This window comes from Octodon degus, unplaced genomic scaffold, assembly GCF_000260255.1.
Source record: "Octodon degus isolate 3935 unplaced genomic scaffold, OctDeg1.0 scaffold00012, whole genome shotgun sequence".
In the NCBI taxonomy this organism is placed as follows: Eukaryota; Metazoa; Chordata; class Mammalia; order Rodentia; family Octodontidae; genus Octodon; species Octodon degus.
The window spans coordinates 4,485,434-4,501,765 of record NW_004524588.1 but is presented as its reverse complement, the minus strand read 5'-3'; the positions used below and the strand labels follow the sequence as shown (position 1 = coordinate 4,501,765).

The following is a 16,332-nucleotide window of genomic DNA, read 5'->3' as shown; positions in this document are numbered from 1 at the left end:
GGAAATGGGTTGGAATCCCTGGAGCCGTCACAACCACCTTTTCCTCATGCTTAGATTTGAAGCGATGGTCCTCAGCCTTGGCTGCATGTTGGCCTCACCTGAAGAGCAGTCACTACCACTGAGGTCTGTTTCCTGTTCCCAGATACCCTGGTTATTAGCTCTGGGCTCCAGGATTCTGAAAAACTTCCTAGGTGACCCTGGCCTGCAGTTAGGGTTAAGAATCACTGCCTTAAAGCCAAAACTTACTCTTGATCTTTTGTGCCTTAATGTTTGATCATCTCTTGACAGACTAATTATCATCTGGAATTAGTGCTTAGCCTCCAACTACAGAGGAAGTGTGTTGTTTTGCTTTTGCATTTTTAGTCATTCATTATTTTTCCGTGCTTTATTGATTAGTGGGTGCAACACTTCTCACATACGTATTGTCCTCTCAGCCATTTATATCTTAAAATGATTCATTTCACCCTAAGTGCTACGTTTTTTCACTTGTATCATTTTGTATTTTTAAAATTGTCCCTCCTTAGCATTGGTATCTTAAACTTTTCATTATCACTTTCAAAACCACCTTTAGTGCTGTACATAAAAGACATGCTGTGGGGTTAATGATGTCCATTGACATCTCCAAACCTCCGCAGATACCAAGAGCATTCACTTGGGAGTCTACCCATTGCCTTCGCTTGGCGGAGGCCAGAAGAGCCTTGCGCGTCCGCTGTCGCCCTCTGTCGGCGGCAGGCAGAGGTGATTAGCTCATGGTTCAGCTTTCCTGCCTTCAGTCCAGAAATGATCAGGATCAAAGTGTGAAGGATTGAAGGAAAGGGAGGGTAATGGGAAAAAATAATAATAATAAGTAATATTATGTACAAGTACAAACTCCCTATGATGAATGTGGTCATTATACACATCAAAAATTAATAATTTTTAAAAAACAAGGCAGAATCATACACGAAACATGATCTTTCATCCACGTGAATACATGCAGGTGTTGGAGGTAACTAGCAGTATAAGTAGCCCCATCTATGGGACGAGGGATAAACTCTAAATGAAAAGTGTACTGGCTGAGGCAAAATCCTATGATTTTTGCTTCAGGTAGCTATTTCTCTAAAATATTATTATGCTTAGTAAATCATAGTTTATTTCACTAGTGGGAATTTATCAAACATAGTGTTGCATCGAAGTAATGTTGATATAGATAACGGTCAAATATTTAAATCCTAAATAAATGCATTCTTCTTTTGAGAGTAGTAGAAGTAAAAATGATATTTTAAAAACATGGGGTATTGTAAATCTGTTTTATTTCCTCCCAGTAGGAAAGATTATCCCTAAACTGGTTGAAGGTATCTTTCTGATCTCTCTTACAAATTTCTAACATTAATACAAGAATATGAGCTTAAACACAGCCCATGTGAAGGGTTATTCTCTTGACTAATCTAGGTGACTTAAGAGAGTTCCCATACTCTGTCCTTTCATGAGCTAAAATATTATTTGATCTGCTTCTTACAGTTGGGGAAACTGAGGATCTAGGTGGTTAAATAATGCATCTAGAATAATATATTGAAAGTGATAGCAACATTTTTTCACACTTGCTGCTGGCTGGAAAGTTCATGTACTATCGCTCCTTAAGAAAATGAGACCTGAATTCACAGGTCTTAAGTACCTATCTACTTTCTCCTTTTTCCTTTATTATGTGACATTGTGGGAGATGTCATGTGAATGAAAATTGATTCATAATCAAGCAATACAAAAATCTCACCACGGGAGGGGACTGACAAGAATGTGACATGGCACAATGCCTAGGCATAAAGCAATCCCACAGAGGGTTCACTGGGTGTTACTTCTGGATGCAAAAGGCAGAACTGAATCCAGTGATGGTTCTTCCAGATCCCTGTAATGAGACTCCCACTCTGGTTACCTCTCCCTTTCTCTTGTCCTCATTGACACTATGTCCTTGACTTCATCATATTTTGGGAAGTGAGACCAAGAATTGAACTCATGACTTCACACTGGCCAGGCAGGTGCTGTGCTGCTGAACTATATCCCCAGCCCCATCTTATCTTTTCCGGTCTCCATTAATAGAAAGACGTGGACAGTGATCTTTGGATGATTCCTTAAAGTAATCTAAGTCATATTTAAGTGACTTTAGATCCAATGAAAAGAATTTCTAAAAAGTAGACAGCAAGAGGAAAAATAAGGACATCCTAACAGCCTGTAAGTTGGATGCCTGCACAGTGGCTGGAGAGGAGGAATACAGCAGGAGCCATAGTCACCAGCACCAGGAGGGCTCAGTGCCAAGATTCCCAGGAGCTCGCAGGAGAGTATTGATAGATTCAAGAATTTGCATGAAAGCCAAAAAAGAGTCCCTCAGGCAGGTGTGGTGCCACATGCCTACAATCCCAGCTGTTCTGGAAGCTGAGACAGGAAGATTGCAAATTCAGGGCCTGCCTGGGCAACTTACAGACAGCCTGTCTCAAAATAAACCCTTAATGAGTCCTAGGGATGCAAAATCGGGTGCTAGAGCCCTTGCCAAAACTGTGCAAGGCCCTGGGCTTAATCCTCGGTGCTGGGGGGTCAAGGAATAAAAGAGTCTCCCAGGTCGTGGAGAAGGCTTTGAACAAGTTTCAGAACTCAACCTATTCAAAATCTAAGACCAGTTTTTTTTAAAATAAAAATGTATTTTTATATATGATGACTATGATTTGGTTTTCTTTAAAAAGAAAAAGAAAAAAAACAATAAAATGGAGTTTCAAAATAAATTAATAGGAGAGTTACAATAATTAATATATTGTATATTATTGTCTTCATAGTAGTTTTTCAGGAAGATATAGGCATGGTATCTTGTCCAAACAATATTAGCACAAAGCTTTTTTTTTTGCAGCGAGCTAAAAGAAACTAGTGGCACACCACGATTTGTAAACACAGAATGGGGACATACAGGTTGGCAGCTATTAATCCACAATGCATCAATGGGACAAGCTTTTGAAGGTGGAGATAACTAGGCTGTGTTTGAGACTTACAATGACTATCTGAAGGGTGATAAATAAATCTTCCATTTCACTTCCTCCTTTTCAGAGACAGGTAATTGCCACTTCATTAAAATTTCTTTTTTGTCGTTAGTTTGTTTAGAATAAAACCCACTTATTAAGTGCTCTTGTCACAGATTGCATTACAGGGATGAAGTCCTGCTTTTGAAAGAGTTTTTAATGTAGAGAAGATGGCACTATTGTAAGAGACTTTTGATACGATAATGGAGACACCGTTCAGCACTTCAGCGTCTGGTCACATAGCGTGTGTTCACTTTTTTGTATATGCTAATTAATCAGTAAAAGCATTAATTGGTACTCTGCTTTCTTGATGAAGAAATATACATGATACTGTGGCAGAGAAGAGTACAGGAGAGAATAGAGACTGTCTAAGGGCTCCAAACCAGAGGCAGAGCTGGTTTCAAACTTCACTTCCTAGATGCGTAGTTCTGTGCGGACCACCAACTCCTTACACATAGTCTTGGTTCCTGGCTGCATAGTAGGAATAATGTGAAGCTGTTGTTGGGTTGCTGAGGATTAAGTGCTGAGATAATACATGACAAGTGCCTCATGAAGTGGCCAGCATAGCACACTGCCGGGGAAGGAGGTTATGTGGAGCAGTTTGGAGCAAGTGAGATCTCCCTCGTGGCACAGGCAAAGAGTGAGAACTGCATGGAGCCACAGATAGTGGTGGGTTGGGTCTGGATTGGAGAACAACCCAGAGTCTCAAAAAGGGGTTTGAATTTTGGGGCTGAGGACTTGGTCTTGTCCCAGCATAGAAACTGAAGCTCATTAGAGTGTAAAACTTGCCACAGTCAAAAATGACACATTTACATAAAGGAAAGCTGTAACTAAAAAGAGCGGAGGGGTGCTTGTAATAGGAGACTATTTACAGTCACCATGGAGAAAATCATTAAAGATGCATGAGGTGCTTTTTGGCAGTTCCCCACCTGAGTATTAAGAACCTATTTTATTTTGTCCTGTAATAATTGCTTTTATTCTCTCTGAGATCCTGGATTTAGGATCCCCATTGAAACCCAAGTAATGAACTAGAACTAGATGTATTTCCATTTCTTTCTAGGCATATTCTTTCTTCATCTGCTGAAATCTTTCTTGGATTTTCACAGTTTAACTCAGAGAGGTTAAGTAACTAATGCAGGAGATCACAGCTCATAATTAGCAATGGGACTGGGATTCAAATCCCAGAAATACTTGTCTTGAAGCCCATGCTTTCTATTATACAGTTTTGCCTCATGAGATACTGAGCTAAGAATTGTAACTCTGAAGTTTTAATCTCCATTCTGATGAGCTTTAGAAATTTGGGCAATCAGATCACTTAAGCTACATGATACTCCAAGTATGGTTTGTAAGACATAATTTTTGTTTTCATCCTACCCAATTTACAACATTTTGAAGATAAGATGGAATAAAATATGTAGAAAATGTTAGAACAGCACTGTGCAAACAGGCTCTGTAGGTGAGGAAAATAGGGATTGGTGGTAGGAAGTGAGAGTCCCTGACAATTGTTCTGTCACTGGCACCAGGACCAAATGCAGATGGCTGGGACAGGAGGTGAGAAGGGAAATGAAAGATGAATCAAGCAAGAGGCTGCAAGACATGACCTAGTGCTGCAAAAAAGGAAGAGAAAATGGCATGCTGGGCCAGGATTGGACTCTGGAAATGGGTTAATCAGAGTGAAGGACTGTGGTTAAGCCATGCATCTGTGCCGCGTCCTCATTAAAGGACCTGCACAGACATCCTTAGCGTGGAGTCTGTTGCTGTGATTCTTTTCTAAACTGCTTCATTAGAAAATGGTGTTTTGAAGAGTACGCTCATTTTCTGGGCAGAAAACCACATTTTGTACTATAACTGGGTTTGGGAAGATGGTCCGTCTTCTTTCATGGCCCCATCTTATCCCCTCTTTTCTCCTACTTCCTACACCACTTTCCTGGACTAATAGCACTTCATTTGGAGAGGGGAGAAGTAGTGTGTGGCACGACTGCTTTCCATTTGTGGATGTGAATTACCATATCCAACATCATCTTGAAACCAATGTGATAACCTCTGTGGTAGTTACATCTCATCCCTGTTCTTCTTGCTGAATTTCTGATGTCTCCTGATTTGATACTTTGCTTTTGCTTGCCTTTGATATAGTATTCCTTGGAAAAAATACTTTATAAGCAAACTCTAGTGTTGCCACCTTGCATGGAAGAGAGAGTTCAATATAAAGGTAAGAAAAGAAGGAAAATAGTAGAGTAGGCCAACCTTGTGTTAAGTATCCTATTTTTTAAGTGCTCCTGTGTGGTAAAAAGTAGTGTTCTCTCTTATTAATGTAGAAACTAAGTCAGAAAGTTTGCGTACCTTGGTCAAAGTCATATGGCTACAACAATAATAGAGCTAGAATCTGAACCCAGGTATACATGATTTTAAAATTTTTGCCCAGTTGATTCACTGAGGAAGTAAGGGAAAAATCCAGGATAGATTTGCCTGCTTAGGGATCAGTTTATTCTACTACAGTTTGCCTTGAGCCTTATAATCAGTAGACAGTTCTTATAAGCAGCAGTGACACAGGCCAGAAGCACGTGTGCTTTCCAGGTCATCCACATGCGTATGGAATGTGCTCCTAGTTGGTCAGCCCTCCTCTTCTAAAATTGAGCTCTAAGGAAACTGGCCACTTGGAGTTCATCTACAGTTTTAATGATGTAAAAATGGAAGGCCTAAAAATTGCATTAACACATACAGAAATAAAGGTGTGTGGTTCTAGAAAGTAGCACATGGGCATGGCTCCTCAGACTCCTCCAGGAAAATCATGGTGTGTGTGTAAGAGGACACAACCAGGACAGAATGCAGGCTTGGGAGCCAGTGGCGTTGGGCTGTTTTCACTTTACTCTCAGTCTTGGCACCTTCGCTCTATGTGAGAAGGTTGCTGAGCCTCCTAAGATCCAAATGGGGACAAAACCAACACCCAGCTCGTAGTGGGCAGTGAGTCTTGTGAACCAAGGAAGCCACACAAGACTATCTTTGTAAGACTTTGCCTTTGAAGAAAGAGAAATCCTGATTTCTCCTACAAAGAGAAGGGCTGGAGATGTTTATACCCTTCTCTTAGACCTGGTGGATGGGCAGCAGCTCCAGAGATTCCGTTTGCATGGTGATTCATGATCAGAATCATGGTGATGGTGGCATGATCAGAACTTTTCCAGATTTTCAAAGGCATTCAGTCATCTCCATAAACTGATACGCATAAGATAGTAACAATAAAGACAAATCAAGACTTTTTTAAAAAGGCTTGGCAGAATGAAAGTGTTTGAATTCATGATCAATTATAGATTCAAAAATGTTGATAAATAATAAAAAATTAGTAGATGGATGAAATACTAAAGATATTAGGTAGGAAGGAGCAATGTGATGTAGATATGAGAGGACAGTTACTTTTCTGCACAGCACCAGCCAGTTTCTAGTAGGTTACACTAATAGTGCAGAAAAAAATTCTAGATTAAGGTTTCTGCATGCTAAGTATATTTTTATTCCTTTTTCTGAGACTTTTGGGTTTTATCTTTTTTTTTTGCCTTATTCCTATATGCTAAACCTACATTTCAGTCAAAATGATAGTTTGACTTTGTACAGTTATTCAGAATGCTGGATAGTAACATTAAAGGCTATTTTTAGTCTGCTTTTCTGAGAATAAGAAAAGTTTCCTGCCATAACTCTATTTTACATTGACAAAGAAGACCTGGTTATCTTAAATCATCATGTAGTTATGCTGAGAGAGATTACATTGTTGGCATTTATTTTTGTCAGGTTTTGAGCTAGTCACCTGTACAAGCTAGTCACTTCACATATGTGATTTTAGGTTTTCATTGAATTGGTGAGACATATATTTTGTCTCCATTCTTTCAAAGGCAAAAATTGCAATTCAAAGAGATTAACTACATTTCCCAAAACTTTCACATAGTGATTTTTCTCCTAGTGGCTTCCTCAAGTTGGTGTTTTCTGGCTTCTCAGAAGATGCAACTTGCAGACAGAGACTGCTGATGTGGGTCAGGGTTGCGGGAATGTCGGGGCTGATGGATGGATGTGTGGGGTTTTTCTTGAGTTCTTTGTTATGGTGGGAATTGCTGTTGCCCTAGTTTTTGGCATGCCTATAACCAAGGAAGGAAGAAATAAATGATCCAATCCTGATCTCAAGACTCCAAACAAGTTCTAAAGGATCAACTCTCTTCAGATTGTCAGAGAGGATGGCAGGAAGATAGAGATGGGAAAGGCTTTGGCAGTGTCTCTCAGCAAACATAAGCAACAACCTGAGAGTTCAAAACAAAGACACTGCTTGTTTCTCCAGGCTCACATCTAATCCGATGTTTGTTTCCTTGTTCTGATCTTCTCAGTGCATCCTGTCCAAGCATCTTGAGTAATCAGTTATTACTTTTTTCTCTGTAATTATTAATTTATCCCTTCTTACTGGCATTTTCCTTTTTAGGGATTCTTAGGAAATCTTTGGAAATAAGGACTTTTAATTGTCAAAGTGACAATTTGATAATTGTGTGTGTGCATGTGTATTTATTTGTGTGTATCACAAATCACTTAAAACTCAAAGAGCAGGCATTGTTGAGTGTCCTGCAATATGTATTGGTACTCCATAGTCAAGAATAATCTTATCCCAAATATTAACTATACCTGCATTGAAAAAATCAATAAACTAGCAGGGGCTGGGGAGATAGCTTAGTGGTCTAAGTGCCTGCCTAGAAAGCATAAGGATCTGGGTTTGATCCCTGGCCCCTCATGCTGTGCTGGCTGCAGAAATCCAAACACACCGTGCTGGCCACCAAAACCAGGAGTGGTGGTGCACACCCACGATCCCAGTGCTAGGGAGACTGAGACAAAAGGACTCACTACGAATCTGAGCTGTGTAGTGAGACTCTATACCAAATAAATAAATAAATAAATAAAATTTCAAAAAAAATAAACAAGCAAATATAAAACTTTTCCCTGATCATCATTTTCCCCTTCCAGTTCAGATGCTTAAAAAGTAGTCCACAAATACACTTTTCCACTTTTATCTCTCATTTTCTTCAAAATGCCAAATTCAATGGGTTGCCAAGTTATTCTTGAATTTCTGCTGCAGTGAACACTATTGACCTTTTTAGCATTAATCTAAAAAATTATGCTAAGAGTAATTAGATTTGTCATAGATTTGGTGACAGTACAAATGAGAATGAATTAAACAGGATAGGGGGACTCTATAGATGGAACTATTTATTAGTTTATTGTTGTTATTGTTGTTGATACAGGGCCTTGCTACCCAGTTCAGACTCATAGTGATCCTCCTGTCTCAGCCTCCCCAGCTCTGGATTACAGGCGTGCACCACCATGCCTGGTTTAGGGGACTTGCACAGCATGCCCGGGGCTCTGGAGATCAAATTTGGGACCTTGTGCTTGCCAGGAAGGCACTTAGACTGCTCAGGTATCTCTCCAGACCCTATAAGTGGAAATATTTAGTGAACAATTGGATTTGATATTGGAGGTAAAGAGCGTCATTTGAACTAGGCATACAGATTATTCTGTTGGTGTAGGTTACTATTATCTATTTATCTATAACGTTAGGTAGTTGGAATCATGAGGATGGGTGAGATGACTCAGAGTCCCAGGGGAATGAACATGGAGGTGGCTCAGAGGCAGACCCTGGAGTGAACCACCAGCTGAAGGTTAGAACAGGCTGAGACAGTAAGAAACAAGACAATATTACTAGGGAAATAGTAAGAGAACAAGGAAAGACAGGTAATATGGAAACCAAGAGAGTTCTGGGAAGGAAGTAGTTATCAGTCTAGGGCCGTACCCTTTTCTCAAGCAGTAGCTAAGCTTTATTAGCTCCACATTTTAGAATCTCTGTGGTGTGTGTCCACACTCTGTGCATAGCCACGTTGAAGCTCACCTGGGATTCTTTAGAGACTCAAATCTGATGGTTACATTTTCCTTTAAAACAGCTGCCCTGCTTCCTCTCAGCTTGGAATATGATGTCTTCTTTGATCAGGTCCCAGGATGCCTCCCCAGGATTTTGCTTTACCTCTTTAACCTTGAACTGCATCGTCAAACCCTGCTAAACTATTCACTGCTCCTTGAATGGTTCTGGCTGGTTTACATCTCTGTGCCTTTGTTTGTGCAAACCCCACTCCTGAGACTATCCTCTTCTTTGTTTTTATAGTTTAAATTTAAAATGTTTCCCCAAAGCCTTATGTGCTCAGAAAGAAGGGTTTTGGAAAGTGATTATATCACAGGGGTGTTATACTTACCAGTGGACTCATCCACTGATGAAGTTCATTAATTGAGGGTGCTCTTGTAGGGATGGGTCCTGATTGCAAAAGGTGAGTCACTGGGTGTGTGACCTGGAAGGGTTTAGTCTTATCCCTGAATCTTCCTTTCTCTGATTCCTGACTGCCATGGGCTGAGCAGATTTTCCTTATTGCGCCCTTCTGTGATGCTATTTTGTTTTAGAGCCAACAACCATGGACTGAATCCTTTGAAATTGTGAGTCAAATAAACCTCTTCTTCTTTAAGTTTCCCAAGTTGAGTATTTTGTTCTGTAAGTAGAAAGTGACTAATACATTTGTCCAGCACTTCACTTTCCAGGAGAAGTCAGGCCACATCCACTTCAACCTTTTTCTTGGACCATCTTCATAGAATTTACCAGTTCTTTCTTTGTGTTTCAGGTATGCCCTTTTATGCACTGTTATAATTGGTGTTGTTTCTGTGTCTATCTTAATTGCTATATGGTGGGACTGGACCATGCTTTACTAATTTTGTGTTCCTAGGACATACCATAGAGTCTGATGTATCGCAACAGCTAACTTTATTTAAAACAGCACTCATCAAACTGTGCACTCTATATGCATTGCAATGAGTTGAATGGTGACCTTCAGAAAGATATATCTGTGTTCTAACCAATGGAAACCATAAATATGACATTACTATATTTGGAAAAAGGGCCTTTGCAAATGTACTTAAGCATCTCATAATGAGATCATTTTGAATTATTTGGATATCCCCTAAATTCAATGACAAAAGTCTTTCCAAGAGACAGAAGAAGGGAAGACACAGGCACTGATTAGAAGGCTGTGTGAAGAGAGGAGAAGTGAGAGCTTCTGAACCACAAGTCAAGAGCCACCTGAACCCGGATGAGGCATTAAACAATATCCCTTATGTCCTTAAAAGAAGCAAGACCCTGCCCACATCTTGATCTGAGGCTTCTGGACACCAGGACTATGAGAAAATACATTTCTATTGTTTTAAGTCACTCAACCTATGGGAACTTGGTAGCACAACCCCACGAGACCAATGTGCACATCACAGTCAACAGGAGGAACACCAGCGTCTCGCTGTCTGTGTTCTCTTCTGACATCATTCTCTATGTACTGAGTGACCTTGGGCAAATTACTGTATTTCTTTCAGCTTCAGTTTCCTGATGAAAGAGTAATACAAATAGGCCTCCTTTCTAAAGGTTATGCAGTGTTTTTAAAGGGCTGACAGATAGTGGGAAATTGGTGGCTGTTGAGGCTATCAGAGGTATTTAGTATACTTCACTGAATAACCAAAAGAGGCAAACAGAGACACGAGCCACCACTGATATGACCTGAATTCTCCCAGCTCTGTGGTAACTGGGCATGCACTTTGGTGCCTCTATCTGGAGGCATTGTTCTGATTTTTCTGGAGTACCAAATGCTAGGGACAATGCTATAAGGTGATGTGTTGGTGAGTTCCTTAGCTGTCCCACTGGGAAGGCCATTGATGAAATTGTGGGAGTGATTTTTTATCTTTTATTTTGGCTCTTTTTTCCACAGTTATCCTTATTTGCCTTTGCTCTTTTGTTTTCTTGCATGCACATGTACTTGCAGGGGTGTGTGTGTGTGTGTGTGTGTGTGTGTGTGTGTGTGTGTGTGTTAAATGTGAGTTTTAATATCTTTGTATTTCCCAGGGCCTGGATGGTCTTCCCCTCCAGACTTTCCCCCTAGCCCAGGATCCTCTTGCTTTCAGATGTTTCTTCTCTATCTTCAGATAAAAACTCTTGCTACTTTTTTAATTTATTACTTTCCTTATCACAACTATAATTATTCATAGTTATTTTGTCTCTCTTTTGTACTATACTACAAACTCCCTACGGGCAAGGGCTATGACTTCTTTTCAGTTGTGTATTCTCAGAACCTAACTTATAGGAGTTGGCATGTAGTAAGCCTTTAATGCATATGTAGTCAATGTATGAATGAATCATTTCAGGGCAGCAGATGTCAGTTGCAATTAAGAGAAAAGTGTTTTAAACCCAAATGGAAATGGCTAATAAGATTAATCTCTCTAGTTACTGGCAAATACATTCCTGATCTCTCTCTAGGCTGCTATCTTCATTACCCTCCTCTTCTCCACATCTGGCCAGATACCAGCAATAAGCTTGGCACTGGCATCTGGAACTGTAAAACTCATGTCCACTTAATTTCTTGCAGACAGACATTTCAAAAAGTCTTAGACTGAGGAGTGGGGTCTGAGATAGCAGAGCAAATCTTTTATCATGCAAAGCATTTGGGTACAGTGATAGTTTTGTGTTTATCAGCTCTTTCCAAAGAGATCACAAAGAGAAGCATTTTTACAGGTTTTAAGAGATAAATGTATATAATTCATATGCTAAGTCAACTTGGTATCACACAACTTCATTTAGTAACTCAATTACATTTCCAAAGGTAATAATAGGAGGCTTGGGGAGCTTACTTTAGAAAACAGTATCCTTTCTCACTTAACCATTCACTCAGAACATGTTTCAGACCTGTCTGATGGGGTCAGGAATTGTTCAAGGTCCTGCAGAGTCAAGAAGATAGAAAAGTCCTTGTGCAGCATTGGCCTGCAGTTACCAGGCACTTCAGCTGAATGCGGGCTGCCATTGGTATGGCCTGATCTCACCGAGCTGTGTGGTAACTGAGAATGCACTTAGTCTTTCTATGTATGTACATGTGCTTGCAGGTAGGCGTATGTGTGGCTTTCAGGTAGTGGGATATGCAGTGATGTAAATATTAGAAAATGATATCTTGGGCTTTGTAAAGCAGGGCTCATCTTGGAGGAAAGGGCACTTGAGAGTTGGATGATGAGAAAGATCAAACCCTGCGAAGATCTCAGGGGCAGCATCTTGGCAGACAGAGCAGCAAGCGCGAAGGCCTAGAAGTGGAAATGTATTCAGTTGTTTTGCTGTTGTTGTTGTTGTTATTTTGGTTTTAGTTTTTTTGAAGAGTACTAGGATGATTAGTCTAGCTTAGTTGGAATAGAAACTCTGCTCCCAGATTGCAGAGGGAATGTGAAGCTTGGACGAAGGTAGGTATTTTTGGACTCATGCTGGGTGTAAGAAGTGCTGTGAGCTGGCCAACGTCTCTTCAGGTGGAGTCAGTGTCATCTAGGGGGGGAGCACAGACCTTGGAGATATTTTGAGTCTTGGCTCCACTTTTCAGATGCTGGGTGACTCTTGCATATGTGACTTTTGTGATTTACTTTTCTTATCTCTGTTATGGTATTTAATACTCATCAGGCTCAGGAAGGTTTTATAAGGATTAAGTGATGTTACTTTCCAATCACTCATGCTATTCTGCCAGGTCCACACCTGGTTTTGACTAAACTCTGATCCTGCTGTTGTCATTTCTATTAGGATTTATTTGCAGGTAGTGGATCTATGAAGGGAAAAGAAGTGGAGAGATCCAGATGGAAGGCAGCAGAAACAAGAGTGGGAAGTAAGAGTGGGAGTGGGGGTGTCTTTCAAACACTCTTCTCTTTTGATTTACCAATAGGTCAAAAAGTTTTTGTTTTGTTTACAAAATTTGCTTACAAACTTTTAAACACCTTAGTACAACAACCATGAGGATAAATAAATAGACTCGCTTCCCTTTATGTCCTTGGAGTTCCCATGCACCAGTATCCCTTGGCCCATTCCTGGACTTTTGTCTACATAGCTGCAGCCTGATGTCATTTCCCCCAAATGGGGTTATACCCTTAAAAGAATACCACAATGAATGGAGCAGAAAGGTATAAGTTTTCAGTGAGGTTGTGGGCAGTGAGAGTGGAAGGTAGTGCCGTGACCAGTCAATCAGTGTGGCTTGCCTTGAACTGAGGATTCCTGGCACCAACCCCAAGTCCTCATGGCCAAGACACCATGTGTCTTGGATGCATTCTGTTGTCTTGGCAACATGTTGTCCAGAGTTGTAGGGAGCAGCAGCCTTTAACCTTTCACTGTCATGTAGCCAGGACAACAGACTTCATGGGAAGCCGGCTTCTCTCTCACTGTGTTGCTACTGCCTACCCCACTCCTACGCTTGCTGCTTACTCTTGTTTCAGCTGCTTTCCATTTGGATCTCTCCACTTCTTTTCCCTTCATAGATCCACTATCTGCATATTCCTTCTTGCTCCCTCTAGCTTCTTTGCTTCTTATTTTCTTTCTATCCCCAATGTTCTCACTGTTTGCATAAAAAAATATTGTACATTCTTAAAAAATAAACCAACGTGGCATCATCTGCAGAGAGAATGGTAGGAATGAAGGGGTTTTAAAATACAGTTAGGAAGGGGAGAAAAGAGCTTAGTATAGTTTATGTAGCTTAGTTTAGAATTTGGTAGTGACTGCTAAACTGACTAGACCATATAACAAATAGGGAAGCTTTAAAAAAAATCATTATAGGACTGGCCAAATAGCTCAGCAGATTACAGTACCTACAAGCAGGCTCAGGGGCCCAGGATTTGATCCCCAGGCCTGCTGTGCAGGTGTGCTGAGAGGGCAATTGAGACTGGGCATGGTGGTGCGTGCCCATAATCCCAGTTCCTGGGGGGCTGTAAACAGGGAAATCACTATGAGTCCGATCTAGTAGTGAGACCCTGAACACCCTGTAGACCCTTCCCTAAAATATATATATATTATTTTAGTACAAATCCTCTGTCTCTCTACCCAAGGATTCTGATTTTAAAAGTTTGGGGCAAAAATCCCATTAATAGCTATTTTTATAAATTTCCTCCCAATGACCCCAAGATATAGCCAACTTTGGGAGCCAGTGGTGAGAGGAATGCATCATGTTATTTTGGCTCTTAATTTCATGATGGGTCACAACCTATTTGTTGAGCTTTATATTTGGGTGGCTGCTTACCAAAGATTAAGAAGGGGGAAGAAGAACTGGAGAAAAGTGAAAAGAAGCTAAAAGAGATGAAATGCTTAGAGAAATGTAGAGAGAGAGAGAGAGCACTATAAGAATGATGACAGGCAGTGGAATTGGAGAGGATGAAATATAATGTAAGATGTCAAGTTCCACAGCTCCTTGTGTGGTGTTTTCAGTTGCAGTGCAGGCTACCTTTTAAGGGTCTTGGTTTAGAATTGATTACCATGTTTTTTGGCTACATTTTCAATCTTGGATGCCACACTTAGCAAGAGCCTGAGATGGATCAGATCTGGAGTTTCAGAAGAAGTCAGCTTTGTTGTCTTTCTCTTTAAAAAGAAGCCAAGTGCCTCCAAATCCCAGGTGCTTTTCCACGAGAGAGTGGATTGCCTAGATTTAGTCAATTTAACCCTGAGGAGACCTGGGCATTGAGCAGTAGTCCTATTCTTTTTCATTTCTAGATGGGGTAACAGGATTAGAAAAGAAAGCAATTGGTCCATGGTCTACCAGCAGCAGCAGCAGTGTGGAAACTGAAACCTGAACTGAGTGACAGGAAACTCCGCAGATTTCCTCAGGATGCTTCTTGGGCCGTCTAGCATTTAGCATGGGAAGATGTCCCAGTTGTTCAAACAGCTTGGGAAAATATCATCTCATCAGATGCATGTCAATCTGAAGTCTGAGAATCCATCTCAGAGAATAGATGTGGACAAAAAGCAGTACTGACTTTGCCTCACTGTTGTGAGTGGGTATAAGTCTTAGCTGTAGGCTTTGTCCTCCCTATTTCGAATGGTCCTAGAGAATCAGCTATAAATGCTACTATCCAAGGCCCTCCCAGTTTCCAGAGATGGTATCCAAAGGCAGCTTCTCTGACCCCCTCCCAGGCACTTCTGTCCTTCCTGGGCTTTCAGAACATACTCTCCTATTGTTTTTCTATGATCAGAGGCCTGTTTACATATATGATGATCAGGTATGTGAAAGATACATGTACCAAAGTGGTAGGGCACATATTGAGGTGTGTTCAGACCATGAATGTGAGAGATAATTTAGCACACCATGTGACAGTACTTTCCAGAGAAAGAGAGTCCCTTCTTCTCCCTGTGATTGAGGCAAGGCAGAACACACAAGGTGCACTCGGTATGCATTTGTTGGTAATGATAGATCCTTTGAAATCAGATGGGAACAGGCCATATGCTCTTGGAAAAGGGCCTACATGGCAAGGTGGGAAGGATGAGTGAGATGTGTTTCTGCAAGTTCTTTTCATCTCTAACATCTGTGATATTGTGAATAATTCGCTTCCCTTTGGCCCTGGCTGGCTGCTTGCCTGGAGCTTCTGCCAGACCCCTTCCTCCACCACTCCTCAGAATAGAGACCCCAGCGGGTCTCTTGTTATGGAAGGACAGTTCAAGCCCAGACTTTGTAGTCAGAGCAGGAAAAAAGGTTTGCCTGCTGAAGTCAGATAGAGCCCAGAGATAAAGAAATCCAAACAGGAATTATTCATGTGCCAGTTTAGAACCAGACAGAAGAGGAGTAGGGAGGGTACCCACAACAGCATCTCTAGCCCCAGTCCCAAGCGCAGTCAGGCAGGGACATGGAATGGGCACAGGCAAGTAGAAAACCCAACTGCAGGGCTTGGGTCCCTGTTGTCCTGCCAACTTGCCTGCCATATCTTTTGGTTTTTCTTTTCTCTATCATGATTCCAGAGACATATAGCTGTCTGTGTCAGAAAAAGCTAAAAGATGGGACTACTTGTATTATGAAAGTCCTGGTCTCTAATCACTGTTGTTCTCTAAGACTAAATTGGCACCTAATTTTTGCCAAAGAAAGGCATGTGGTCTTGAGGTGTCTGAGGGTTCTCCTATTGATCCCTATAGCTTCTGTGTCCAAGGGGAAGTCTGGTTAGTAAGAGGAAAAAATCCATACCCTGTGAGAAGTGACTCCTGTTATTTTTGTTCTTCTGGAAGGGATACCAGTTCAAACATTATGATAAAAACTAGTCTGTGAAGCAGACGAGGACTAAGGATTATGGTTAGTGCTATGGATACTCTGGAGGAGGGACTTTTTTCTCTCTGCGGTGTATTCTACTCTTATTTTTCCTTTGACTCCAGAGACCTACCTTGTCAGTATGAGAGGAGGGATACTTCTACTAGTTCTAATCATTACAA

General features: G+C 41.0%; 1 protein-coding gene across 1 annotated transcript in view; it reads left to right on the top strand.

Annotated features, from left to right (window-relative positions):
- The window catches only part of Grin2b (glutamate ionotropic receptor NMDA type subunit 2B), a 438,155-nt gene that overhangs the window by 127,998 nt on the left and 293,825 nt on the right, over positions 1–16,332 (top strand). The gene's annotated exons all lie outside the window — the stretch shown is intronic.